At 39.6% G+C, this 27,752-nt stretch overlaps 1 protein-coding gene and 1 pseudogene across 1 annotated transcript in view; one reads left to right on the forward strand and one right to left on the reverse strand.

The window, feature by feature from the left end:
* ADAM23 (ADAM metallopeptidase domain 23) overlaps window positions 1-27,752 on the reverse strand; it is a 162,859-nt gene that overhangs the window by 117,680 nt on the left and 17,427 nt on the right. The gene's annotated exons all lie outside the window — the stretch shown is intronic.
* On the forward strand, window positions 413-27,577 carry LOC111172141 (large ribosomal subunit protein eL15-like; annotated as a pseudogene).

Consider the following 27,752-nt stretch of genomic DNA (forward strand, 5'->3'; position numbering starts at 1 on the left):
CAGAACCTTAGCTTACTTTCCTATCTTTAAAGCTGATTATATTGATATCAAGAATGATATTTAATAAGAAGAAAATTTTATGGACTGATTCATCTCTTTATGGATCCTTATGTAACAATTCATTTCTTTAAGAAATCAGGTGCATTGTCATGGCCTTACTTGGAAGACCCAAATATCTGTGCAGCAAGGAACTAATAAAAGTCCTTTAAAAGGGACCCATCATGACAAAGATTAAGAGCAGATTCAACTGGACTTTCAAAGGGACCGGGATGAATTATGCAAAAGTCTGACTAACTAAAGCTTGATTTCAGCCTATTCTGTGCACAAAGCTAACCGATTCTTTCTGCACACCTGAGTGAAAACTCATGTCAGCGCTCTGCTCTTCATCAGGAATTGGAACTTTCTCTAAATGATGTATCAGCAGAATGTGCCGGTAAAATGGGATAGCACAACCTGTTAACTTCAGCAAGCACTTCAAACCAGGCCCGTCGTGGATAACGAGAGTTTATATCCCCCTTTGAAAGTCACACATTTACAAATACTGTCCTCATTGTGATTTAATCCAAATACAAAGATAATCTCATCTAAACATGAATCATAAGTTCTAGGTATTAAAGATTGGTATAGCTCACAGAAGCGTTTTGAATAACGTAAATTAACAAATCAATGAAGTTTTGTTAAAGTATTATCCAAGATAAAACTCTTTTGTCACCCAATCAGAAAGAAAAAAAAAAAAGGACAAGGATACATGCAACACCTACCCCCTACACACACACAAACCTCCTTCCTCCAGACCTCATTCCTAAGGTACAGTGGGTGTGTGAAGTGCTACATGCATGGCAACCAGACACTTTCCAGTCCCCCTTCCCTCAATGCCACCCCATGCTCCTCTTTGCCCTTCTCCTCCACTTCGCATTATAGACATCCTACCCCTCCTTCAAGGGCAGCCCGACGCCATTACTTTCCAGGAAGCTTCCTTCACACGCCTGCTGGGAACGAACTAAGGACTTCAGGAGCACTGCATTTGTCCCTCCCTCCACAGTGATGTATGATCGCTTCCCACCCTGGACAGTTTGCTCCACAACTCATACCACAAGGGTCTTGCGAACAGTTGTACATTAACAACCCTTCCCCCAAATACATGAACTTTCAATTAATTAACCAAGTATTTATTGTCAAGACTCTTTTACCATGCTAAACCTATAAAACACTATAAATAAACCATGACTTCTGCTTCTTGTTAAGCATAACTGCTGATCAGATAGTCACTCTGTAATAAATAAATAAAAAGGAAATTAACATATTAAATTTTAAATACAGAGCAATGAGAGAGAAGGCACCTCAATCCCTAATACCACGGGACACCATGTCTACCCCAAACAACCATGTATCAGTAGAACAGGGTCATCATCCTTGATCTGAGCTTCCTGTATTCAGACAAGTCCTTGAGAGAGAAAGAAATTTCTGTCTTGTCAGGTATGGTCTCTGTCATCTGTAGCAGAACCTCTATTTATCTACTATAAATATCACAGAGTCTTTAATCTAAATTCATTCTGTGTCTTAAAGCATTAATTTTTGCATGAAAATTTGATGAATAATTTGTACAAGGGGAAATTTTTCATATCTGGGTCCCAAAAGTTTAAAAAAAAAAAAAAGAAAAACCTTACTTCCTGAGAATAAGATAGATCCTTAGGCATATTTCTCTTAAGAACATTAAATAGTAGAGAAGAGTTCATTAATGGCACCCTGACCTAAAAGAGGTGATAAATGTACTTCTTTGAGCATCTTTATAAACAAGAATATATTGTGGTAAAAAGAGTAACTACACATAAAACAAAAAACTACACATAAATTATGACAGCAAAACAAATGAAGCAAAACTTCCAAATGAATATTCCAAAGAAAAGTGTTTTGATTTCAAATTTAGGCAAATATCTGTATGTCTGTTATTGATGTAAAGAACCTCCCAGCAAAAGGCTCATTTTACAGCAAATAAGCAATGAGACAAGTACAAACCCCAAGAAAACCCTGTTGCAAAATAACGTAGCCCGGTAGTAACTGCTTACTCCATTTGAAAGAAATTGCTCAGAGTCAGACAATTTGATCGTTGTTAAATAAGTTTATACGGAGTCAATGTGACAAGCTTCAGTTTAACAGAATTCAATGAAAGGGCTGGCAAATAATATTACTACTGGGATTTTCCTTTGCTTATTTTATTTACTCCTTCCACACACACGTGTTGAGTTCCACTCTGTGTAGAAAGATGGCTGGGACACAGCCCCACGCTCAAGGAAGCGGCAGCCTCCGGAGAAGCAGGCAGGGCTGCCATCCTCCGTGTGCCTAAGGGGCCACAGGGACCAAGGCTCCAGTGACAAGGTGCGGTTTGAACAAAATTTTTTTAAATGAGTAAGAATCTTCCTGCCAAGAGAAGAAAAGACATTCAGGACCTGGGAGGAAACATCTGTTAAAAATAGAGTTAAAAGGGGGCTTCCCTGGTGGCGCAGTGGTTGAGAGTCTGCCTGCCGATGCAGGGGACACGGGTTCGTGCCCCGGTCCGGGAAGATCCTACATGCCGCGAAGCAGCTGGGCCCGTGAGCCGTGATCGCTGAGCCTGCGCGTCTGGAGCCTGTGCTCCGCAACGGGAGAGGCCACAACAGTGAGAGGCCCGCATACCGCAAAAAAAAAAAAAAATAGAGTAAAAAATGAATATGGAAAACAAACTTAAAAAAATTTTTTAATGAATATGGCCTGTAGATAAATGGCTTTTGGAGGAAATGTCAAACAATGAATCTGAAAAGGTGGGCAGGAGACTGTGGGGCTTTGTGTGACGTGATCAATGACGTGTCTGCTCACATATACACACATGTGGCCAAGACACAGAGCTTTCCTTTAAATGTCCCCCACTTACTCAGCACAGTGTCTGGCATATGTCGTCATCACCATCATCGTCATCGTCAATACCAACACTATGATTCAAACATATTGACGGATTACTTTCCACAACAGCTGAAACAATTAGTGCAATGTCATCAACAGCATTCTTGTTTCTCCATAGGAAAAAAAAAAATCTGATTTTGTTACCTTTATCAGGAAGACTGTTTTAACATTTGAATCCACTTTAATGCTGAGAGGCAGCACATTTTCCTATAAAATGATTTAAGATTCCCTTAAACATTCATCTTCCTTGCATAGTTAGCAAATGGAACCAGTATATTCATCTAAAATATCTGTATCCATTTTAAGTAATTTCAATCCAGTGATGTATGTTATTTTTCTTACATTCCGTTTCTCTTTCCTTTGCTATACATTCTGCATTTGTACACAGAGTACAGATTCTTCTCTAGACCAAAATAAATACCTGACAAATGCTACTTTTCCCTATCATTCTGTTATTTCTGCTCTGCCCTAGAAATGATTAAAGTAAGTTTTAACTTCTGGTATCTCTATGTTATTCTATATCAACTGATCCGTTTTTCTTTAACAAAATACCATGCATATAGTTTTGATAATTGTCAATTTTAAATATGTTTTCAAATCAGGTAAAATGAGTCCTCATCATTATTGTTTTACAAATCACATTTTTTGAAATTATTTGTTTTTATTTCATATTAACCCACTTCTTCCAAATGGTAGAAAAATTAGAAGAATGGTTAGGATGGGTAGAAAGTTTTTATAATATACAGTCACATCACTTATGGTTTATTAAATATTTTAGAGTTGACTAACTGACCAGCATCACTGAAACCCACTGAAAACACAAAGACTACCTCAAAGAGTATTGCTCTTCTTTTACAAAGAAGGACCTGCACAGCGAGATTTAGGAATGTGTTCAATGATACAAAATCACAGGAATACTTCAGAGAAGAGTTCATGAGCCACACGTAAGGTCATAATGGGCTATTTTCTCCACTGGGATATCTGCTAAATAGACTTAAAGATTAACACATGTTTTTACAAGACCTGTCACTGTAATAGCACTGTGGAAGAATGCAGGGTTTTAAAGTCAAAGAGCGTCATTTCATGACAAGAATAAGCACAACCCTGGGCTCAGAATTACCATCCTGAAAGACTGAGAACAGCTGTTGCCTAAGCACTTTGAGATTTTTCTTTTGAATCAGGATCTGGCACAGGGAAATTACAGGAGCTCTATAAACAGAAACAACTAAACTCAACTACATACACAAACCTCCTTCACTGAAGAACAATTTATACATCCTAACAGTGTGATTTTGTTTTCCTGTTTTTTTACCTCATGGTATCATATTAAATAACTTTAGAAGACTTTTAGCGTCCTCACCTAAGATTGGCCTTGCATCTTATCCAGCAATGTTATGCTACTAAGCAATCATAAATGCTTGGCTTCGGGTAAGGTACATTATATAAGCTGAAAGACACAGTTATGTTTTCTTGGGACTTATAGTCTAGAATAGTTAACATTAATATGGACATGAAAACAAGAGAAAAAGATGACTATCTACTTATGGAAATAAAAAGCAGGTATTTCCAGGATATATATGTTTTCATGCAAAAATGAATACATAAGAAGTATTCAATTAGTATTCTTTACTACTTGTAAGGAGTTGTAAATTCTACAGAGTGTGTGCATAACTGAATATGGGAAATGAACAGTTTACACTTTCTCAGAATTCATAAAATATTACAAGACTGAATTTCAGTAGAAAATGAGCAACTTGAATTGAGATGTCTACTATCAATCACAACATCCACTGAGCATGTATTTTACTTTACTATGCTCTACAAGGTACATGGTTTGGGTAACAGAGGAAAATTTAGAAGAAGTTTCCCTGCTCTTAAGATATACTCAGTTTAGTTAGGGAGACACTCATTTAAGTAACAAAGGAAACATATCCAGAGTGGCATAGCAATAAGACAAGAAAATGCTTTACAAACGGAGAGCAGAAGATCTGGAAGGTATCAAGCAAGGCTGAGCAGACACCAGGAGGATGATATAAGCTCTGCTTCCTAAAGAGGAGAGCTATGGGCTTCTAGGAAAGAAGGTGCTTGAGAGAGAAAAATGCTATAATTAGAGTTAGAAGCCAGATTAATAAAACTGTCTTCTCTGCCAGAAGGGATCATGGAAAACATAAAACAGGTAAACAGTTGATTACTAATGAGACTGTAGGTAAATTTTTTCTTTTCCTTTTTTGTTTTTTTTTTTTTTTGGCTGCATTGGGTCTTTGCTGCTGTGCTCAGGCTTTCTCTAGTTGCAGCTAGCGGGGGCTACTCTTTGTTGCAGTGCACAGGCTTCTCATTGCGGGGGCTACTCTTCATTGAGGAGCACGGGCTCTAGGCGCATGGGCTTCAGTAGTTGTGGCATGCGGGCTAAGTAGTTGTGGCTCACAGGCTCTAGAGCGTAGGCTCAGCAGTTGTGGCGCACTGGCTTAGTTGCTCCGCGGCATGTGGGATCTTCCCAGACCAGGGATCTAAGCCCTGGCCCCCGCATCGGCAGGTGGATTCTTAACCACTGCACCACCAGGGAAGTCCCTTTTTTTTTTTTTGGCAATCACTTTGGGAAATAAGGTTCCCTAATATATTTATCACAGAAAGATATGCAAAATATTAATATGTCCATCAAGTAATTATTATATTCATCACATTATAAAGTACATCTTAATGCAGAAAAAAATTTCTTTCTTCTTATTTTTGTCAGAAAAATCAGAGAATTTCCCCCACTTAACCAAATTTGGCCCACATAATTAGAAGGAAATCACAGAGCTATGGAGTCACAGATGTTAAAATTTCAAGGTGCCATTCTGCCATGGAGGATGCATTTTAATCTTTTTACATCATCAGAGTTAATTGGAGGAAATGCAGAACAATATTGGCTCACAGACAGGGAGCTGGAAGCGGGTTGCACCTGGGCAGAATATATTTCTAAATTTTGCCTGAATTTTCCACGTGAAGAAGCAGAGACAAAAGAGGGGAAACGATCAGGACAGTCTCATGGCTGGTGAGTAGAAGAATGAGCTGGAGCCCGGGGAAAGGTCTCCTGGTTTAGTTTTCTTTCCAGCATTGCCTCCTTAGAAAGTGCACAATGACAGTGAGGGTCCTCTATATAAGAATGCAGGAGGGTGTATTGTACAATTTAAAAGATTCTCATTAAAATGATGAAATACACAATGTTTTTACTTAAAGAAAAATATGTCCATATATATGGGAAGTCCCTTTTCTTGTTTTTATTTCCCTCATTGCTATGATAATATTGTTTATTCTATGTTCATTAAAATATCAAACATATATGGTGTATGTGTCTGTGTGTGCACACGTGTATAAACTATAACATTTTCAGGAAAATTTTTTCCCTCCCTTTATCTTTTTGCTCATGGTTTTTTCCCCTTCTCTCAATGATTTTTCAATAGATCTAGATCCTTCAAGAGTTTCCACCCTTTTTTCTTCAAATACAGTGGGAAAAGTTCATAGAATTTCAAAGACCTTCTTCTTTTGAGTTCCAGGACATTTTACGGTATTTCAGAGAAGACAGCTTTGGAAATTCCCCAACTAAGAAGGAAGGAAGAGAACCAGCTAATCAGATACTAGAAGCATGCTTTGTTGTAACGGGTTGAGTTGCTGAAGAAAGAACGGATTGAGTTCCTTCACCAGGGAGTCTTGCATCAATCTTGGTTGCACAGTATGTTTTTCTCTACATAGAAAAACAGGAGACACAGAATCCTGCCAAGTTTAAAATGAAATCAGTTTGAGGAAAATACATCACTTTCTTAAGGATATCTGTATATGCATAACTGAATCACTTTGCTGTACACCTGAAGCTAACACAACATTGTAAATCAACTATATGCCAATATTAAAAAAAAAGAAGTGAGAAAGGAGCAAAATGTAAAAGAAAATGTCAAGCAATCTCACTATCAACAGATTTTCTCATAAGTCTTATAAAATCACAACTTGAGAACTGAACTGATCTAATATTCTATTGAATAAAGCCGTGTAACTGAGATTTATAAGCAAAAATAAATAAATAAATAAATGAGAAAACATGTTACTTTCTTTGCTCATACAGGCTTTTCTGTACATGAGCAATCTGGGTCTATCCCACAGCTAGAGAAACATAAAAGTCCAGCTTGTGGATCTTTTTTCTGTGTAATGCAAAAACTCAAATATGGGAATATGTTTTAGGAGTCTTAAAGAGCAAAAGAAAATATCAATAGGACATTTAAAATTATAATCTAGTTCTAATCCCTTATTCTAAGTTTGCACATTGGTGATCACCAATGTGATCAAGACTCATATATAATAAAAATAATACCCTATATTTCTTGTGTTTTATCTCAATTATCTAGAATAACATAAAGCTAGTAGGGCAGACTTTTTTATTATCCTCTTATAGAAGAAAAACATTTTTAAAAGGCACAGAGGGGTTAAATGATATTTTTATACAAGGTCACACATCAAAGAAAGAAATATGAGGTTCAGTGAGAAAAAGTGCCAAGTTCATGCCAGAAGTCCTTAAACCTCCAAACCTCAATGTTTCCTGGTCATTAAAATATAAATAATAATAGCTTACCAACAGGATGTATGTGATGATTAAATTATATAACAACGTAACAAAAAGTTCCTAGAAAAAGTTGGCCACATAGAAAGAGATCAATAATTTAGAAAGGAGGGGGTAAAGTAAAAGGAGGAAGAGAAAAACAGAAGAAGAAAACTATATTAACGTTTTGGAAAGGTTATCAGTCAAGCTCTACCTTAAAAACTCCCTCCCAATACAGCTGGGCACCTCCTAGAAAATCCAATGCGCATTTAGACTCTGCAAAATTTGCAAATTTTATATTTGCATTGCTAAATACCATTAGGTATTATGCTTTGACCTTGTTCAAGTTGCCGTGTCTTTAAAATGATATGAATCATTTTCCTGAGAAGTGGAAGAGCTGCAAATGTTATATGAAGGCAATTTTGCAAATTAATTTGTTCAATGTTCTTCCCAAGATGCATTTAAATAGGTAGCTCGTGGGAGAGAATATCATCAGTTTACTTCTAGCATGTTCCATTTCACAGGATTAACAAACTTGCATTGGTTTGGTTAACCCATTAACAAACTTGTATTGAATCCCTACCTTGGGTGAGATACGGTGGCAGATATACAGATATAGAAGAATTAGTATTTAGATCAAAAAGTTTATAATCTGGTTAGGGAAATGAAATGAGAAACCAAAAAGAAATATAATACTTCAATTAAATAATAATAGTAAATATTATTTGTAAAGATGTCACATATTATTTAACCATGATTGACTACTCAATTTAATAGGAACGAGTGTACAGTATGGGTAGCAAGTACATTTAAATATGAGGAATGAGAATGCTGAGGGCTAGAGAGAGCTAAGAAAAGCTTGCTGGAGAGGTCTTTCTCAGCATTTAAAGAGAGAATTCAGATAGCTCTAGGACTGAATTAATAGGATGAAATTTCAAAGTGTTTCCAAGTGTTTGCTAACAAATAGAGACTTAAGAAACATGCCTTTAAAGTAAAAGACAGGAAGTCTTCCACTCTGGAGAGTTAAACTATAGTTTGGATTGTAGAATTTAATTGTGAGAATTAACACATGGTAATTTATTACAAAATAAGCATTGCACGAGGTCAGTAAGTCATGTGAACACATACAAGTCCAACAAATACTAAGGTATTTTGTTAATTAATCTATCTTTTAACCTGAAACTAGGAAGCTGAAGTCCTAGCCTCGATGGATATTACAGAAACAACACCAAAACATCAGCAAAGCAGAGTCTTCTCACAGGTCACAGCAGATCAGCATCTCCCAGTGTAGGAAGCAGGTCACTGTATGACCTTGTTCTCTGTGCCAGCCTAGCCAAGAAAGATAGAACGTCTGCTCTGAAAGAAATCAAGCCAACATTCAATTATCCAATCTGATAATACAGAAAAAAAGGATAGCAGGTTGAATTCTGATTTCTGACCAAATCTTTTACGAGAGCTCTTTTCTAAATAAACCAGTTTTAAAGAGAATCCAATTTCATCTTCCTCCCTTTTCTTACCTACCCCTCAGTTTGAAGTGCTCTCAAAGTCTGATACAGACAAAAGATAGACACTGAAGAGAAAGAGAGAAAATAGGCATTGATAATCCAAACAGATAGTCCAGTGAATAAATCATGAGTTGTCTCTACTGAAAATGTATTTGTAAAATTCCTCATGACCAGCCACAGAAGAGAAGCTACATCTAATATTATTGAGGGTCGGGGAGGGAGTCCCACTAAGATCTTCCTTAGTGATCACTCGGCAACCCAGGAGAACTTTGTAACAATACACTTTCACTGATAAACCATCTTTGGACATTTATACGAACTGTCTTCTATACATTCACCCTCAGCGATTAACGTTGGCTGGATATTAAACTGACAATGCCAACTCAAGAGAGAGATGAAATCAAGCCTTCAGAGCTCTTGCTATTTGAAAATGAGTAAATCATTACAAGTATCACTAGAGCTATATTATTTGGCTTTCATATATTTTCTGAAAGATGAGTAAAAATACAATTCTGACAACAGTTACCATGGAAGCAGTTTCTTTCTGCTGTCTTTCCTGAATAGTAACATTTAATTTGATGCATTAATCTAGTAGCTGAGGTGTGATTCACCTTGTTCTTTTTCCTCATCAGTTTCTACATCACCAAACTGTGCATCTCCACGGAGTGCATCTCTCACTGCTGACACTTTCATCATAAGCAAGAACAAATTCTGTCTTTCTAGCCAGACTTATTGAACACCCACTAAATAATTTAAATAAAAGAACAGAAGTAGGGTATAAGGTTTGGAAAACAAAAAACATCAAGCTCCATGCTTAATGGCTTTGACTCATTACCCGACAGGTTTTTTTAATTTGCTTATATAACCTTAATACTTTCCGGAAAGGAAAAAGCCTTTGAGAGGCAGCTGTCCATGATGAGCCCTACTTTCTTGGCCTGTCCACTCTGGTCCTTGGAATGGACAACATCCCAGTGGACTCAAGTCAACTCAAATAACAACAGCCCAGTGGACTCAAGTCAACTCAAATATCTATGTAGAGCAAAAGAAGGTTCTTTCACTTGGATCTTTATGATGACCACATACAGATTAGTTAAGAATGAATGAGTCGGGCTTCCTTGGTGGCGCAGTGGTTGAGAGTCCGCCTGCCGATGCAGGGGACACAGGTTCGTGCCCCAGTCTGGGAAGATCCCATGTGCCGCAGAGCGGCTGGGCCCGTGAGCCATGGCCGCTGAGCCTGCGCGTCCGGAGCCTGTGCTCCGCAATGGGAGAGGCCACAACAGGGAGAGGCCCGCGTATCACAAAAAAAAAAAAAAAGAATGAATGAGTCTAAAATACAGAATGAGAACTATGATACAGTAATTACACAGTCCACTTAAGCATTGTTACATACAGCAAACCATAAATGACATAGAGTAAATTCAAATATAAATTTCCAGATCTCCCTCATTAAAAAACAACTGGAAATGTATAACCAAGGGAGGTTAAGCAGACCTGTCCAGGCTAGATCTCTCTTCTCTTGAGTTACCTTGATTCTGTTGACCTTCACTGGTGGAACCAACACTGTTCTTGCCCAGAACTGATTTGTATTGGGATCTCTAGACCAGCTCTGTTATTTCTATTTGAAGAAACGTTTCAGGCTCTGCTTATGAACTCGTGGTAAATACATAGCTGTTTGACAACAGTATTCCTCAGAGGTCTCTGCTTCCCTTAACTACCCTCTGCAAGATGTGGGTCACAAGTTCTGTGTCACTGGAGTGGAAACTCCTTTTGTCCACAGGAACCCAGCTCTGTCTACATCTATGGATTAGAAAGAGTTCTGTGTTTTCTGGTTCTCAGCTGTGTCTGGCTCTGTCCTTTGCTCTGATCTTCGTTATGACCATGGATCGGTTGCATTCTGCCCTTTTGGATGCAAAGAGTAACTTTCAAACTGGGGGCCATGCCAAAAATGGATTTTCCCATTTTACAAAATTTTCCCATTTTACAAAATGCAGGTGCCATTAGGCTTCCTAAATCACACCATTAAAGTGTGTTCCCGGATATAGAGGCTCACAACTGTCATGTAACACAATTTTACTCAAAACAAATATGTGCACTACACATACCTTACTCAAAGTTAGATGTGGAAAAGCTAATATTGATGTGATCTCATTTTTTCTAACATGTTAGGGAAATGTTAGAAAAATTCTTCCATAGAATTCTTCAAAATGCCAACTACACAGCCTGTAGTCACATAATTTTTAAAACTAGCATTTAGAATACTGACTGCTATGCAGAATATCCTGATTATTTTAGTAAGCAAACGATAGATCTCACTATGTCTACAGAATGTTTTAGGTTCATTAAAGCTCATTTTTATTTCCAAATGAGAACCTATAATAAGATGGAACCTTGAAGACATACAAAAATAAAAATAGTACTTCGAAATACATCTACTTCCTCAGGTTATATGCGACCTCATTGGCTACTACATCACATATGAAATCATTTACTCATTCAACAAATAATTATTGTGTCTACCATGTTTCAAGCTGAAGCTTTGGTTTTCTGGAGTTTGCATTTTAGTATGTATTGAGGGGCAGTGGAGAGAAATAGAATCAACACATAAATTTAAAGCAAGTTGGATGGTGATAAATGCTATAGGTAAAAGGAATAAAGTAAGTAAGAGGCAAAGGGAGTGTATAGTATAAAGAGGTGATAATATTAAATAGAGTGGACAGAGAAGAACTCTTTGAAAAGGTGACATTTGAGCAAAGATTGGGAGGTGAAGGAACAAGCCACATGGATATCTGCGGAAAGAGAATTCCTGGCAGAGGGAACAGTGGTTGCAAAAGTTGTGAGGCAGGAGCATACTTGGTATGTTAATGAATTGCAAGAAGGCCAGTTTGGGTCAAGTGGAGTTAGTCAAGGGGAGTGTCGTAGGCACTGAAGTTAGGGAAGCAACAGGGGGTCAAATGTATAGGACCTTGTAGGCCACTGTAAGAACTCTGCCTTTTACTCTTCATGAAATAGGAAGTCACTGAGGTTTTTGAGCTGAAGAGTGACATATCTGTCTTCCATTTTTCAAAGTTCACTCAGGCTGTTGCATTGACAATAGACTAAAGATGAGGGACCAAGGGAGAAAGTAGAAAGTCCAGTTAAGAGGCTGTTGCAATAATCCAAGCAGGGCTTCCCTGGTGGCGCAGTGGTTGAGGGTCTGCCTGCCAATGCAGGGGACACGGGTTCATGCCCCGGTACGGGAGGATCCCACATGCCGCGGAGCGGCTGGGCCCGTGAGCCATGGCCGCTGAGCCTGCGCGTCCGGAGCCTGTGCTCCGCAATGGGAGAGGCCGCAACAGTGAGAGGCCCGCGTACTGCAAAAAAAAAAAAAAAAAAATCCAAGCAGGAGTTGATGGTGGGTTGGACTTCGGTAGTAACTGTGGAATTGATGAGAAGTGGTCAGATTCTGGGTAGACAGTGAAAGCAGAGTCAACAGAGTTGCTAACAGATCAGTTATTGGTTATGAATGAAATAAGGGGACCAAGGAAATCGCCAGAATTTTTAGCCTAAATAACCAGAAGGAGTGAGCAATGTATTTGGATGGGGAACATGGCAGGAGGAAAAAGTGGCAGTGGGAAACCAGAACTTCTGTTTTAAATCTATTAAGTTTGATATGCACATTATTTATCCAAGTAGATATGTGGATTTTGCAGTTAGATATAAGCATATAGATATATCTTTTCATTAGCATTTACTGACAATAAATGATTGAGCATATGAATGAATGAATAAATGAATGAATGCTGGGGATACAAAAAAATTCCAGTAAAAGAACTAACGAGGAAAGTATCATTCAGCAGATAACTTATTGTCTGAAATAACTTGGGTTTAAATGAGAAAGCTAAGATAACTGGGGAGAAAGGGGGCGGGAGAGAAGGGGACTATAGACGTCAGTACAAAGCAACCCACTCACTGGGTTTTACAATAACATTTTCTACTAAAACAATATCACTTTGCAACCCAAGAGGTATAATATGCACTACAAATTTCTCCAAAAGAATTCAAGTCTGGGGGGCGCCTTCAAGATGACGGAGGAGTGAAACGTGGAGATCACCTTCCTCCCCACAAATACATCAGAAATACATCTACATGTGGAACAACTCCTACAAAACACCTACTGAACTCTGGCAGAAGACCTCAGACCTCCCAAAGGCAAGAAACTCCCCCACGTACCTGGGTAGGGCAAAAGAAAAAAGGAAAAACAGAGACAAAAGAATAGGTACGGGACATGAGCCTCTGGGAGGGAGCTGTGAAGGAGGAAAAGTTTCTACACACTAGGAAGGCCCTTCGCGGGTGGAGACTGTGGGTGGCGGAGTGGGGAAGCTTCAGAGCCACGGAGGAGAGCGCAGCAACATGGGTGCAGAGCACAAAGTGGAGAGATTCCCGCACAGAGGATCAGTGCCGACCAGCACTCACCAACCCGAAAGGCTTGTCTGCTCACCCGCCGGAGCGGGACTGGGAGCTGAGGCTCGGGCTTCGGTAGGATCCCAGGGAGAGGACCGGGGTTGGCGGCGTGAACACAGCCCGAAGGGGCTAGTGCACGACAGCTAGCCAGGAAGGAGTCCAGAAAAAAGTCTGGAGCTGCCTAAGAGTCAAGAGACCATTTTCTCGGGGTGCACGAGGAGAGGGGATTCAGAGCACCGTCTAAACGAGCTCCAGAGACAGGCACGAGCCGCGGCTATCAGCGCGGACCCCAGAGACGGGCATGAGACACTAAGGCTGCTGCTGCGGCCACCAAGAAGTCTGTGTGCGAGCACAGGTCACTGTCCACACCTCCCCTCCCGGGCGCCTGTGCAGCCTGCCACTGCCAGGGTCCCGTGATCCAGGGACAACTTCCCCAGGAGAACCCACAGCACACCTCAGACTGTTGCAACGTCACATCAGCCTCTGCCACCGCAGGCTCGCCCTGCATTCCGTACCCCTCCCTCCCCCGCGGCCTGAGCGAGCCAGAGCCCCCTAATCAGCTTCTCCTTTAACCCCGTCCTGTCTGGTCAGGGAACAGACACCCTCAGGTGACCTACACGCAGAAGCAGGGCCAAATCCAAAGCTGAACCCCAGGAGCTATGCGAACAAAGAAGAGAAAGGGAAATCTCTCCCAGCAGCATTAGGAGCAGTGGATTAAATCTCCACAATCCACTTGATGTACCTGCATCTGTGGAATAAATAAATAGACAAAGAATCATCCCAAAATTGAGGCAGTGGACTTTGGGAGCAACTGTAGACTTGGGGTTTGCTTTCTGCATCTAATTTGTTTCTGGTTTTATGTTTATCTTAGTTTAGTATTTAGAGCTTATTATCATTGGTAGATTTGTTTATTGATTTGGTTGCTCTCCTCCTTTTTTAATTTGTTATATACATATTTTTTTTCCTTTTGCTCTTTTTGTGAGTGTGTATCTGTATCCTTCTTTGTATGATTTTTCTGTATAGCTTTGCTTTTGCCATTTGTCCTAGGGTTCTGACTGTCTGTTTTTGGTTTCTGTTTTTTGGTTTTGGGGTTTTTAAAGTATAGTTTTTAGCACTTGTTATCATTGGAGGATTTATTTTTTGGTTTGGTTGCTCTCGTTTCTTTCTCTTTTTTTTTATTACCCTTTTTATTTTTAATAATTTTTTTATTTTAATAACTTTATTTTATATTCTTTATTTCTTTCTTTTTTTTCTCCCTTTTCTTCTGAGCCATGTGGCTGACAGGGTCTTGGTGCTCTGGCCAGTGTCAGGCCTGAGCCTCTGAGGTGGGACAGCCAAGTTCAGGACATTGGTCCACCAGAGACCTCCTGGCCCCATGTAACATCAAATGGCAAAAGCTCTCCCAGAGATGTCCATCTCCATGCTAAGACCCAGCTCCACTCAATGACCAGCGAGCTACAGTGCTAGACACCCTATGGCAAACAACTAGCAAGACAGGAACACAAACCCACCCATTAGCAGAGAGGCTGCCTAAAATCATAAGTCCAAAGACACCCCAAAACACACCACTAGATGTGGACCTGCCCACCAGGAAGACAAGATCCAGCCTCATCCACCAGAACACAGGCACCAGTCCCCTCCATCAGGAAGCCTACACAACCCACTGAACCAACCTTACCCACTGGGAGCAGACACCAAAAACACCGGGAACTATGAACTTGCAGCTTGCAAAACAGAGACCCCAAAACACGGTAAGTTAGGCAAAATGAGAAGACAGAAATACACAGCAGATGAAGGAGCAAGGTAAAAACCCACCAGACCAAACAAATGAAGAGGAAATAGTCAGTCACCCTGAAAAACAATTCAGAGTAATGACAGTAAAGATGATCCAAAATCTTGGATATAGAATGGAGAAAATACAAGAAACGTTTAACAAGGACCTAGAAGAACTAAAGAGCAAACAAACAATGATGAACAACACAGTAAATGAAATTAAAAATTCTCTGGAAGGAATCAACATCAGAATAACTGAGGCAGAAGAATGCATAAGTGACCTGGAAGATAAAATAGTGGAAATAACTACCGCAGAGAAGAATAAAGAAAAAAAAAAAGAATAAAAAGAATTGAGGACAATCTCAGAGACCTCTGGGACAATACTGAACGCACCAACATTTGAATTATAGGGGTCCCAGGAGAAGAAGAGAAAAAACAGGGACTGAGAAAATGTTTGAAGATATTATAGTGGAAAACTTCCCTAATATGGGTAAGGAAATAGTCAATCAAGTCCAGGAAGCACAGATAGTCCCATACAGGATAAGTCCAAGGAGAAACACGCCAAGACACATATTAATCAAACTATCAAAAATTAAATACAAAGAAAAAATATTAAAAGCAGCAAGGGAAAAGCAACAATTAACATACAAGGGAATCCCCATAAGGTTAACAGCTGATCTTTCAGCAGAAACTCTGCAAGCCAGACGGGAGTGGCAGGACATATTTAAAGTGATGAAAGGGAAAAACCTACAACCAAGATTACTCTAGCCAGCAAGGATCTCATTCAGATTTGATGGAGAAATTAAAACATTTACAGATAAGCAAAAGCTAAGAGAATTCAGCACGACCAAACAAGCTCCACAACAAATGCTAAAAGAACTTCTCTAGGCAGGAAACACAGGAGAAGAAAAAGACTTACAATAACAAACTCAAAACAATTAAGAAAATGGTAATAGGAACACACATATCGATAACTACCTTAAATGTAAATGGATTAAATGCTCCCACCAAAAGACACAGACTGGCTGAATGGATACAAAAACAAGACCCGGACATATGCTGTCTATAAGAGACCCACTTCAGACCTAGGGACACATACAGACTGAAAGTGAGGGGATGGAAAAAGATATTCCACACAAATGGAAATCAAAAGAAAGCTGGAGTAGCAATTCTCATATCAGAGAAAATAGACTTTAAAATAAAGACTATTATAAGAGCAAAGAAGGACACTACATGATGATCAAGGGATCAATCCAAGAAGAAGAGATAACAATTGTAAATACTTATGCACCCAACATAGGAGCACCTCAATACATAAAGCAAATGCTAACAAGGAAACACAAGCTTTAAATGATACATTAAACAAGATGGACTTAATTGATATTTATAGGACATTCCATCTGAAAACAGCAGATTACACTTTCTTCTCAAGTGCTCATGGAACATTCTCCAAGATAGATCATATCTCGGGGTCACAAAGCAAGCCTTGGTAAATTTAAGAAAATTGAAATCATATCAAGTATCTTTTCTGACCACAATGCTATCAGACCAGACATCAATTACAGGAAAAAAAATCTGTAAAAAATACAAACACATGGAGGCTAAAGAATACACTACTAAATAACCAAGAGATCACTGAAGAAACCAAAGAGGAAATCAAAAAATACCTAGAAACAAATGACAATGAAAACACGACGGCCCAAAACCTATGGAATGCAGCAAAAACAGTTCTAAGAGGGAAGTTTATAGCAACACCGTCCTACCTCAAGAAACAAGAAACATCTCAAATAAACAACCTAACCTTACACCTAAAGCAATTAGAGAAAGAAGAACAAAAGACCCCCAAAGTTAGAAGAAGGAAAGAAATCATAAAGATCAGATCAGAAATAAATGAAAAAGAAATGAGGGAAACAATAGCAAAGATCAATAAAACTAAAAGCTCGTTCTTTGAGAAGATAAACAAAACTGATAAACCATTAGCCAGACTCATCAAGAAAATAAGGGAGAAGACTCACATCAATAGAATTAGAAATGAAAAAGGAGAATTAACAGCTTACACTGCAGAAATACAAAGGATCATGAGATATTACTACAAGCAACTGTATGCCAATAAAATGGACAACCTGGAAGAAATGGACAAATTCTTAGAAAAGCACAACCTTCCGAGACTGAACCAGGAAGAAATAGAAAATATAAACAGACCAATTACAAGCACTGAAATTGAGACTGTGATTAAAAATCTTCCAACAAACAAAAGTCCAGGACCAGATGGCTTCACAGGCGAATTCTATCAAACATTTAGAGAAGAGCTAACACCTATCCTTCTCAAACTCTTCCAAAATATAGCAGAGGCAGGAACACTCCCAAACGCATTCTACGAGGCCACCATCACCCTGATACCAAAACCAGACAAAGATGTCACAAAGAAAGAAAACTACAGGCCAATATCACTGATGAACATAGATGCAAAAATCCTCAACAAAATACTAGCAAACAGAATCCAACAGCACATTAAAAGGATCATACACCATGATCAAGTGGGGTTTATCCCAGGAATGCAAGGATTCTTCAATATATGCAAATCAATCAATGTGATACACCATATTAACAAACTGAAGGAGAAAAACCATATTATCATCTCAATAGATGCAGAAAAAGCTTTCAACAAAATTCAACACCCATTTATGATAAAAACTCTCCAGAAAACAGGCATAGAGGGAACTTACCTCAACATAATAAAGGCTATATATGACAAACCCACAGCCAACATCATTCTCAATGGTGAAAAACTGAAAGCATTTCCACTAAGATCAGGAACAAGACAAGGCTGCCCACTCTCACCACTATTATTTAACATAGTTTTGGAAGTTTTAGCCACAGCAATCAGATAAGAAAAAGAAATAAAAGGAATCCAAATTGGAAAAGAAGAAGTAAAACTGTCACTGTTTGCAGATGACATGATACTATACATAGAGAATCCTAAAGATGTTACCAGAAAACTACTAGAGCTAATCAATGAATTTGGTAAAGTAGCAGGATACAAAATTAATGCACAGAAATCTCTTGCATTCCTGTACACTAGTGATGAAAAATCTGAAAGAGAAATTAAGGAAACACTCCCATTTACCATTGCAACAAAAAGAATAAAATAACTAGGAATAAACCTACCTAAGGAGACAAAAGACCTGTATGCATAAAACTATAGGACACTAATGAAAGAAATTAAAGATGATACAAACAGATGGAGAGATATACCATGTTCTTGGATTGGAAGAATCAACATTGTGAAAATGACTACACTACCCAAAGCAATCTACACATTCAATGCAATCCCTATCATACTACCAATGGCGTTTTTCACAGAACTAGAACAAAAGAATTTCACAATTTGTATGGAAATATAAAAGACTCCAAATAGCCAAAGCAATCTTGAGAAAGAAAAACAGAACTGGAGGAATCAGGCTCCCTGACTTCAGACTATACTACAAAGCTACAGTAATCAAGACAATATGGCACAAAAACAGAAATACAGATCAGTGGAACAGGATAGAAAGCCCAGAGATAAACCCACGCACATATGATCACCTTATCTTTGATAAAGGAGGTAAGAATATACAATGGAGAAAAGACAGCCTCTTCAATAAGTCGTTCTGGGAAAACTGGACAGCTACATGTAAAAGAATGAAATTAGAACACTCCCTAACACCATTCACAAAAATAAACTCAAAATGGATTAAAGACCTAAATGTAAGTACAAACACTATAATACTCTTAGAGGAAAACACAGGCAGAATGCTCTATGACATAAATCACAGCAAGATTCTTTTGGACCCACCTCCTAGGGAAATGGAAATAAAAACAAAAATAAACGAATGGGACCTAATGAAACTTAAATGCTTTTGCACAGCAAAGGAAACCATAAACAAGATGAAAAGACAACCCTAAGAATGGGAGAAAATACTTGCAAACGAAGCAACTGACAGAGGATTAATCTCCAAAGTATACAAGCAACTCATGCAGCTCAATATCAAAAAAACAAACAACCAAATCCAAAAATGGGCTGAAGACCTAAATAGACATTTCTCCAAAGAAGATATACAGGTTGCCAACAAACACATGAAAGGATGCTCAACATCACTAATCCATTAGAGAAATGCAAATCAAAACCATAATGAGGTATCACCTCACACCGGTCAGAATGGCCATCATCAAAAAATCTACAAACAATAAATGCTGGAGAGGGTGTGGAGAAAAGGGAACCCTCTTGCACTGTTGGTGGGAATGTAAATTGATACAGCCACTATGGAGAACAGTACGGAGGTTCCTCAAAAATCTAAAAATAGAACTACCATACGACCCAGCAATCCCACTGCTGGGCATATACCCTGAGAAAACCATAATTCAAAAAGAGTCATGTACAACAATGTTCATTGTAGCTCTATTTACAATAGCCAGGACATGAAAGCAACTTAAGTGTCCATTGACAGATGAATGGATAAAGAAGATGTGGCACATATATACAATGGAATATTACTCAGCCATAAAAGGAAACGAAATTGAGTTATGTGTAGTGAGGTGGATGGGCCTAGAGTCTGTCATACAGAGTGAAGCAAGTCAGAAAGAGAAAAATAAAATACCGTATGCTAACACATATATATGGAATCTAAAAATAATAATAATAATAATGGTTCTAAAGAACCTAGGGGCAGGACAGGAATAAAGATGCAGACATAGAGAATGGACTTGAGGACATGGGGAGGGGGAAGGGCAAGCTGGTACGAAGTGAGAGCATGGCATGTACACATATACACTACCAAATGTAAAACAGATAGCTAGTGGGAAGCAGCCGCATAGCACAGGGAGATCAGCTCGGTGCTTTGTGTCCACCTAGAGGGGTGGGATAGGGAGGGTGGGAGGGAGATGCAAGAGAGAGGGTATATGGGGATGTATGTATATGTATAGCTGATTCACTTTGTTATACAGCAGAAACTAACACACCATTGTAAAGCAATAATACTCCAATAAAGATGTTAAAAAAAAGAATTAAAGTCCAAGAACATCATTTTCATATATCTTGTATATATGTGTTAAAATGACAAAAGAATGATTAGCAAATGAGGATGTTAGTTCTTTAACAAACCACACAGGTTAAAAGCATTAATGTATCTATATTAAGTATTCCTAAGAAACAATACAATGCTTATCATTGATTTCCCAAAAGTCATCTTCATATTCAGAAAATCGTGCTGTCTTAACCACTTTTAATATTTCAAACTGGTCACTGCTTTTAGGTATACATTGTCATACACCTCATTTTAGAAATTTTTAAAGGTATACACCTCGTGATTTTAATTTTCTAACTGTATCTACCATCTTAGGGGCCTAATCTTTTTTTTTATTGGATTTTTCTTCTCTTTGTTAACAGGAAACATTTAGCCCATTTTCTCAATTTCTTAATTCCCCTGGAGAATTAAAACATACAACTTCTAAATATTTCTCTTTTTTATTTTTAACCATTTTTTAAATCGAAGTATAGCTAATTTACAAAGTTGCGTTAGCTTCAGCTGTACAGCAAAGTGATTCAGTTATTTATATGTATCTTATATATATGTGTGTGTGTATATATATATATTCTTTTTCAGATTCTTTTTCTATTACAGGTTATTACAAGACATTGAATATAGTTCCCTGTGCTATACAGTAGGTCCTTGTTGTTTATCTATTTTATACATAGTAGTGTGCATATGTGAATCCCAAACTCATACTTTAATTCCCCCTCACCAACCCCCACTATCCCCTCTGGTAACCATAAGTTTGTTTTCTATGTCTGTGAGTCTATTTCTGTTTTGTAAATAAGTTCATTTATATCATTTTTTTTAGATTTCACATATAAGTGATATTATATTATATTTGTCTTTGTCTGACTTACTTCACTTAATATAATAATCTCTAGGTCCATCCATGTTGCTGCAAATGGCATTATTTCATTCTTTACTATGGCTAATATTCCATTGTATATACGTACCACATCTTCTTTATCCATTCATCTGTCAATGGACACTTAGGTTGTTTCCATGTCTTGGCTATTGTAAATAGTGCTGCTATGAGCATTGGGGTGCATGTATCTTTGCGAATTACAGTTTTCTTTGGATACATATCCAGGAGTGGGATTGCAGGATCATATGGTAACTATTTTTAGTTTTTAAAAGAACCTCCATACTGTTCCGTAGTGGCTGCACCAATTTACACTTAGGGGTTTAACCTTAAATTGCAGAAATTAAGGTATATCCCCCATCCTACTAAATAATGTAGGTTTCTCAAAGTCTTTAACCAATTTAGTAATTAAAGTTCATATTGCAAAATCTAGGAATGAAAAGACTCAAGATCATTGTACAAATCTCTTCATTCCTACATCTTTTCCTTGGGCTGCTACTTAAGTTAGTAAATGACAGAAAGTAGACTTTTCCTCAACATACTTTTTTTTAAATCACAACGCTTCTACTCCAATACTGCCAAACAATAAGAAGTAAAGCAATTTTTACAATTTTATTTTATTTCAATTATAGTTATATCAAGTGACTTTTTTTTTACCTGAAATAAGCAAATAACTACATCAGGGCAGTATTTAATTAGTCGTGACTAGCAAGGGCACAATGTTAGTACTACTTGATAAGTAGTCCAAAATAAAAACTGCTTACAGAATATGAAATTTTTTCCTAAAATATGACTATAATAAATTTAACACTTTCATTTTAGCCCCCCAAAAAGCCATTTAAATTGACTTCAAATCCTTCTTTGTGGCTTCCATTCCAGTTAACACTAAATTAGCCAGTTTCTCGCAAAATAAAAATTATAGAATCTGCAAGAATGTTGTAGTACTTACATCAGAGCAGCAAAATGAAGTTTGCCAGCTCAGTGTGCAACCAGATTTATGTAGGAAGAGCATATATGTTAAGGGACAGAAAGATAATAGTTCCCATTTTCCTAACCTGTAGGTTTACAAGTTCTATTACAGGGTCTGCCAACCTCTGCACTATTGACATTTTAGGCTGAGTACATCTTTGATGTGGGTCGGGGTTGGGGGCTGTCCTGTACACAGTGGTATGTTTGGCAGCATCCCTGGCCTCTACCCACGAGATGCCAGTAGCATCCCATCCCCATCTCGACATCCAAAAATATCTCCCGACATTGTTAAATGTCCCCTGGGGAATGTAAAACGGTCCATGGTTGAGAACCCTTGATCTATATGTTCAGTAGATCTAAGAATATACATAGATTCCTCTAGATGTGTTGCCTTTACACAAAATTTAACCTTAATTTCAAAGGTCACTGTCAATTGTCACCAAAGCCCTTGAAACAAAACAACAGGAAGCAACCAGTACCATCAGAAAAGGGGAGTATGGTTCTCTCAAAAGTTAAAGGTTATCCATCTGATAAGAAGCAAATTCTTAAAAATTTGTACCCATAAAAATCCCCCCAAATTAAACTACAGGCTTAAATCTGTTAAATGAGCTCATATGTATTCTTCAAAAAAAAAAAAAAAAAGGAAGAAAGAAATACTGCAACTACCCGCACACTCCAGAAATTTGATCCTTTAAAAGGTTGCCTAATGTTGGCGTTTATTTCCTTCCAAAGTGGCAGCTTCTTATTATCTTTTGAAATGTCATTTTGTGACTCAAAAGAAAACAACTGTAATTTAAACAGCAAGAAATGAGGGGGAATAAGTCTGTATGTGGCCTCTGTTTGGAAGTTACTAAGCTGTCTTCCCATGATTTTAATGTAATATGCTTTCTCCAGGGGTGTAAACCCCAGGTCTCTAAATATCATTTATATGTTGGTGGCTCCCACATTTCCATCATATATCCTGACCCACCCCTGAGGCCAGGGCCAACTCGCCCATCGACTTATCTGTATGAGGACCAACTGTCCACTTGAAGGGGACAGGTTCAGTTTTCTCTTAGCCTCCTTTCCTCCCCAGCCTTTCCCATATTGGGAGATAGTAGCACTATTCCCCAGGAAAAAGCCTTATTGTCATTCTTGACTCCTATGTTAATTTCCTATTACTGCTGTAACAAATTTCTATGGTTTTGTGACTTAAGACAATACAAATAATTTTCTTACACTTCTGGAGGTCAGAAGTCCAAAATCAAAGTCTAGAGCCTAAACTGAAGGTGTCAGCAGGGCAGTTTCTCTGGGGGGGGCTCTAGGAGAAAATCTGTTTCCTTACCTTTTCCAGCTTCTAGAGGCTGCCTGTATTCTGTGGCTTGTGGACTGTACACAAATATTGAAGAAGTCTATTCTAGCAGACCCAACCTGACTGAAAATCCAGATATAGAAATGTTTACAGACGGGAGCAGCTTCATAGACCAGGGACTCTGAAAGGCTGAGTATGTAGTAGTAATTCATCAGGAAGCCTTAGAAGTGGAAGCCCTCCTTCCGGGTACATCTGTCCAAGAGGCAGAGCTCATAGCCCTCAAGAGGGCCCTGTGCCTTGGGGCTAAATAAAAGGTCACCATTTATACTGATTCTAAGTATGCCTTCTCTGTCGTGCATGCACATGGGGCCATATGGGAAGAGAGGGGTCTAACTAACATCAGGAAGAAAAGAAGTTAAACACGCAGAGGAGATACTGGCCTGATTAGGCTCTGTTATAATGATGGAAGAAGTAGCCATAGTACATTGCCTGGGCCCCCAAAAGACTGATAGTTATATAGCTAAAGGAAATAATTTGGCTGATCAGGGCACAAAACAGGCAGCCAGACCAAAAATCCCCATCCTAAGGCCCTAGCACTCATTCCACATGTGGACCTATCCCTGTTTAAACCTCAGTGTTGGGAAATGGATCTAGAGAAAGCAGACGAAGGGGGATTTCACGCTGACTTGAGACTTAGATGATCAGTACCAAACAACCAAAGAAGGCTGGATTTATAATGAACAGGGACTAGTGCTTATACCTGAGCATTTAATGGAAAGAGTTATTACCCATCTACATCAAGGAAACCATTAGGGGCGTGACCTAACCAATCACTGGCTACAGAAGTTTATTTTTGGTCCACAAATGCAAAGGACCAACAAAAGGTTAATGCAAAATTGCCTGATCGGGCCAGAAACAATCCAAAAATCAGTCCGCCCCCAATAGTAAAAGGGGTACAAAACCGAGGGACAGAACCAGGAGATGGTTGGCAAATAGACTTGACTGTTATGCCCAAAGCCATGAGAAATTACAGATATTTGCTGGTATTTGTAGACACCTTCACAGGACTCATTAAATTTTGTATTTGTTGTCTGTCTCATATATTTAAAAGGCCTCCCCACACGCATGATGATTGCCTAAGACTTAAGAGTTCAAGGTGGGACTTGTGAATATTTACAATTAAGTGCAAAACAATTTCATTCCTCTTATAAAAATCCATGCTCCTGATCAGCAGGAAGCATCTAGAGTGATATCACCCTATTTCCTTCAAGGTTGAGGAATGTGTAAAGAAATAGGGGGAAATTGAAACAGCACATAAAACACTGACCAGCTTAAAATGGCTTTGCTTCCTTAAAACAGGTTGTTGATTGTTTAAACCTGTAGTTATTTTACAGAGACAGCACTGTGCATGTGCAAGACGGGAACCCACGGCTCCAGGATGACCCCGGAACGAAGAATCTTGAGTTTGCAAAACTCAAAGAATAGAAATGTTGCCACTGGAGTCCTTTACAAAGTGAGAAGTCCTTCAGTAAGGAAAATCGGCTTCCGGATGGACTGATTTGAGACTAGCCAATCAGCTTTTGCCAAGTTCGCCCTTACATTTTGCCCTGAACCCTGGATGGCAGAGACAGATTTGAGTCCTGCTTTCTGTCCCCTTGCTGGTCAACCTCGTAATAAAGCTCTTTCTTTCCTCCAAAGCCAGCGCCATAGTACTGGCTTCTGTACACGTCGGGCAGCCAGCTTGGTAACAATCCTTCCTCGCATCTCTCCAACCTCTGTTTCTGTCATGACATCTCCTTCTCTGACTCTGACTGCTGTAAGGACCCTGTGATGACACTGCCCACTCAAATATTCCAGGATAAACTCCCCATCTCAAGATCTTTAACTTAACCACATCTACAAAGTCTATTCTGCCATGTGAAATATTGTGATTTATAAGAAATATGTACATTTGGTCGGATGACCAAAATATTTTTTCATATATATTTGATCTTCATCCACAGTTCCTGGCTCACAGCTCCCTGGGAATTTCCTGGGCAATAAGAGCAATAGGAGAATATTTTGTCATAATATTTGGTCTCTGTCCTTAGTTCCTGAAAGTACTTCAGAGCCATAAAGGTGTCCTGTTATTCATAACAAGCCCTTTTTCACCACAACTAAGTTTTTGTTAGTGAGATGACTTTTGGAAAGTACCTAAGGATGGGGGCTGGCTGCTGGGGAACCAACCTGCAAGGGAGAGTTGGAACTTTCAGTTCCACCCTTTGACCTCTGGGGAAGGGAGAGAGGCTGGAGGTTCAATGGCCAATGATTTCATCAACAAGTCCTATGCAATGAAGCCTCCATAAAAACAACAGGAAAAGGAGGTTCAGAGAGCTTCTGGGTTGGTGAACGCACGGAGATTCGGGGAGAGTGGTGTGCTCAGAGAGGGCATAAAGGCTCCACACCCTTTCCCCATACCTTGCCCTCTGTATCTCTTCTGTGTAGCTGTTCCTGAGTTGTATGCTTTTATAATAAACCAGTGATCTAGTAAGCAAAATGTCTCTCTGAGTTCTGTGAGTTGCTCTAAGCAAATTAATAGAACCCAAGGAGGAGGTCATGGGAACCTCTTTTTTATTTTTTTATTTTTTGCGGTACGTGGGCCTCTCACTGTTGTGGCCTCTCCCATTGCGGAGCACAGGCTCTGGACACGCAGGCTCAGCAGCCATGGCTCACGGGCCCAGCCACTCCGTGGCATGTGGGATCCTCCCGGACTGGGGCACGAACCCATGTCCGCTGCATCGGCAGGCGGACTCTCAAGCACTGCGCCACCAGGGAAGCCCTGGGAACCTCTTATTTACAGCCAGTCAGTCAGAAGCACAGGTGATAACCTGGGTTTGCAACTGGCATCTGAAGTGGGGGGGAGAGGGGCAGTCCTTTAGGACCGAGCCCTTAGCTTGTGGGATCTGACACTAACTCCAGGTAAATAATGTCAGAACTGAGTTGCAGTCTCAGATACCCTGCTGGTGTCCTGAGAATTGCTTGCTGCTTTGGGAAACCTCCTCCACACATTAGAATCTGGTGATCAGAACCACCTTTTACCACCACGTAAGGTAACATATTCACAGTTTCTGGGATTAGGATGTGGGCATCTTTGGGAGGCCATCATTCTGTCTGCCATGATTCCTCTCCTTTTCTAACTCACCCATCCCACCACATCATCAACAATCTGGAGGCTCCACCCCTAAAATATACCCCAAATCAACTACTTCCCTGTAATTCCTCTGCTACCATCTTAGTGCAGGGCCACACAGACTCTGCCCTGGACAACTGTGAGCATCTCTTAACTGGTCCCCTTGCTGCCACTCTTGCCCCTCTGCAGTCCATCTATAAAGCTGCCAGAATGATCTTCTTAAAATATAAATCATGTAATGTGATTGCCTTGTTTAAACTCATCAGTGGTTTCCCACTATAACCAGAACAAAATTCTAATAGATACTTCATCCTCTGGTCCCTTCTCACCTTTAAAAAATAATAGAGTCTTTCCGTTTGGCAGCAGCCATCAGGTGAGCCGAGATAGGCACTTACAAGTACATCCAGGAGCTATGGAGGATGAAGCAGTCGGACGTGATGCGCTTTCTGATCAGGGTGCGCTGCTGGCACCGGGCCCCGCGCCCCACCCAGCCCGACAAGGTGCGCAGGCTGGGCTACAAGGCCAAGCAAGGTTACGTGATATATCGCGTTCGCGTGCGCCGCGGAGGCCGCAAACGCCCGGTCCCGAAGGGCGCCACCTACGGCAAGCCCGTCCACCATGGCGTCAACCAGCTCAAGTTTGCCCGGAGCCTTCAGTCTGTTGCCGAGGAGTGAGCGGGACGCCACTGTGGGGCCCTGAGGGTCCTGAATTCTTACTGGGTGGGTGAAGATTCTACGTACAAATTTTTTGAGGTTATCCTCATTGATCCCTTCCATAAAGCTATCAGAAGAAACCCTGACACCCAGTGGACCACCAAACCAGTCCACAAGCACAGGGAGATGCGGGGGCTGACGTCTGCAGGCAGGAAGAGCCGCGGCCTCGGCAAGGGCCACAAGTTCCACCACACGATCGGTGGTTCTCGCCGCGCAGCCTGGAGAAGGCGCAATACTCTCCAGCTCCACCGCTACCGCTAATATAAGTAATGTTTGTAAAATCCTTACCTCATCAACAGTTAGGTAAGGACATCCACGTCTTCTTAAAAGTGTTTTTTAATCTGTCTGTTAAATCTAGTTGTCTGCAGATTGCTTCATTGAATGCATTGTCAAATTCTGAAAGGTAAAGTGCAATAATGTTTGAAGATTTTAAGTGATGGTGTGTCTTGTT

Source organism: Delphinapterus leucas, chromosome 8 (assembly GCF_059928025.1).
Source record: "Delphinapterus leucas isolate spDelLeu-1000000601 "Yukka" chromosome 8, BTC_Dleu_Yukka2, whole genome shotgun sequence".
Taxonomy (NCBI): domain Eukaryota; kingdom Metazoa; phylum Chordata; class Mammalia; order Artiodactyla; family Monodontidae; genus Delphinapterus; species Delphinapterus leucas.